We start from the raw sequence: 2,624 nt of genomic DNA, 5'->3' as shown, positions 1-2,624 counted from the left end.
GCTTGTGTTTTCAACATAAAGCTAAGACTAATTATTTGAGAATACTACTTTTGGTTAAACTTCACACAAAAGGATAAGAAGAAAAAAAGTATAAGAAAACAGACCCTTTTTCTGCTTAAATTCACAAATGGCAGATTCACAGTAGGCTGAAACAGAAACAGCAGGGTTCTTCAGAAACTCCAGTTTTTAAAGACAAGTTCTCACTATTTAGCCCAGACTGGTCTCAAAGTCCTGGGCTCAAGTGATCCTCCTGCCTCAGCCTCCCAAATAGATGGGATTGCTGAGCATGTGCCGCTGCACCCCACTCAGGTCTTTTGATTAAGCTACCCATAAAGGTTAAGAGCATTCAGACTTATAAAATCCTTGAATGAGTCCCCTCAATTTCTGTGGTTCTCTAGATTCAATGTAGCCTGATGACCTTTCTGAAGTTGTTCCTGAAGATAAAGACAGGGCGGATGGCCAGGGCTAGAGCATAACCCACAACAAGCCTAAATAAATGTGTATAGAGTGTAAGGCAGTAGCTCTCTACCTCTGGGGGGCATCAGAAATACCTGCGTACCTTCTAAACATACAAGGGCTTGGACCTCACTCCCTTCTTCCAAAGGTGAAGCTTCAGGCAGACAGGTCTTGCCAAAATTTAGTTGGCCACTTTGATGTGTGCCACAGAGAACTAACTATTGGTGCAATGTTTCTGCCAGGCATATTCACAACCTTTGTTTTGCATAACTGGAGATGATTTATCAATGGTGCATTTTACAAGATCACCACTGTAAGATTTCCTTCCTTTGTCTACCCTAGCTGCAGACTACCCAGCAGCAGGCATCAATGAAATGTCAATTCCCTTCATAACCAAAGTTAGAATTTTCAATGAACTTTTGTTTTTCACACTTTACTTCTTATATGTGGTAGAGCTAGGCTGTTGCTTTTTGACTTCTTACTCGTAGCTAGTTTCACTGAAAATTCTTTTGGTTTTAGTGTGCTGCTAATCTCTTGTTTTAAAGATAAAGAGATTGTACATTCTTTTTTTTAAAAAAATCATACAAAAAATTCATCTTAGCAATTTCTGATAAAAGGGAACAAACCCTGATTTTAACTTACCACTGATTTTTACTAAACTTTTAAGCTTTAGTTTAGGCAACAGCATCACAATTTCTTTCCCCAGTTACTAAAACCCAGGTTGTTTCAAATCCCGAAAAGGGAAGTCCAAAACAGCATGCTGTAGAATTCCTATGCCTTAGCTTCTGTGACATTTCTCTGCAACGGGGCCAAGATGACCGCAACATTCCTGTCTTCACTCTTGGAACTGTACAAATTATGCTTTTCCATGTATTCTTGGACAAGATCTGGTACCAAGTAGCAAATGCTCTGGCCCCTTCTGAGGGCTCTCCAGATTTTTGTGGATGAGATGTCATTAGTAATCCATTCCTTCACAACATGAATGTTGCTCCGGTGTTTCCACAGCACCTCAGATTCATAGATGAATTTCTGCGCATCTTTTCCAGCCTAACTAATACATATGCGCCCATAGCCTGCCACGATTTAGGCGATATCTTCACTCTTCCACAAAGGACTCCAATAAATCTGCCCCACATAGCAGCTTGACCTTTGGCACACCTTTCGTTTTGGGCTCTAGGGATTTCTTTTGACTAGACTCTTGTCTTTGTTCAGTCCACTTCTTCTTCCATCCAGGCCTTTCTAGTGTAGATGAGTTCTGCTAGTGATCACAGTTACTGGCCTCCACTTTCTCTTGATGGTGTCTTAACAATCTCTGTCCAATTCTTCTGAAGACTTTCCGGGTATTAACTCCCACCCATTTGGAATTCTTGGTGGCAAGTTCTGCCATGATGACCGAGTGATGGGCAGGAATGAGTCTTTTCTCCTTCTTTTTTCTTTTTTTTTTTTTTGAGACAGAGTCTTGCTCTGTCACCCAGGCTGGATGGAGTGCAGTGGTGCAATCTCGGCTCACTGCAAGCTCCGCCTCCTGGGTTCATGCCATTTTCCTGCCTCAGCCTTCCAAGTAGCTGGGACTACAGGCACCCGCCAACATGCCGGGCTAAGTTTTTGTATTTTCAGTAGAGACAGGGTTTCACTGTGTTAGCCAGGATGGTCTTGATCTCTTGACCTCGTGATCTGCCTGCTTCAGCCTCCCAAAATGCTGGGATTACAGGTGTGAGGCACCATGCCTGGCCCCAGGAATGAGTCTTTTCTTCTAATATGCATTGCCAACAGGAGAGATTATGAGTTTGACAACTCTGTATCTTCCTGTTGCATTGATGTAGCCTTTGCCAGCTCAAACAATCTGAGGTGCATGGTGGTGATAGGATTAAAGGAACTGCAAGCAAAGAGAACCACTTCAGTCTTCTCTGAATTTTCCATGTTAAGAACTTGAAGTTGTTGATCTAAATGGAAAACTGTGACATCTCTCTTGTTGTAGTTCCACATAGCTGGGGAGGCCTCAGGAAATTTAGCCATGGCAGAAGGTGAAAGGGAAGTGAGGCCATGTCTTAGATGACAGCAGGTGAGAGAGAGCCAATTTCATGGTTTTTGACAAATACACTTACCTGTGCAATCGCCTCCCAAAATAAGATTATTAACCATTTTCACAACCACAAAAGTTTTCTCTT

The 2,624-nt window shown here is 42.3% G+C and overlaps 1 pseudogene; it reads right to left on the bottom strand.

The window, feature by feature from the left end:
* Positions 1-1,227: 1,227 nt before the first annotated feature.
* LOC101127953 (nicotinamide/nicotinic acid mononucleotide adenylyltransferase 1-like) lies at positions 1,228-2,376 on the bottom strand (annotated as a pseudogene).
* Between the last annotated feature and the right edge of the window lie 248 nt (positions 2,377-2,624).

The sequence above is a fragment of the Gorilla gorilla genome, chromosome 16 (genome assembly GCF_029281585.2).
Source record: "Gorilla gorilla gorilla isolate KB3781 chromosome 16, NHGRI_mGorGor1-v2.1_pri, whole genome shotgun sequence".
Lineage (NCBI taxonomy): Eukaryota > Metazoa > Chordata > Mammalia > Primates > Hominidae > Gorilla > Gorilla gorilla.
The sequence above is the reverse complement of the archived record's forward strand: the minus strand, read 5'-3'. Positions and strand labels throughout refer to the sequence as shown.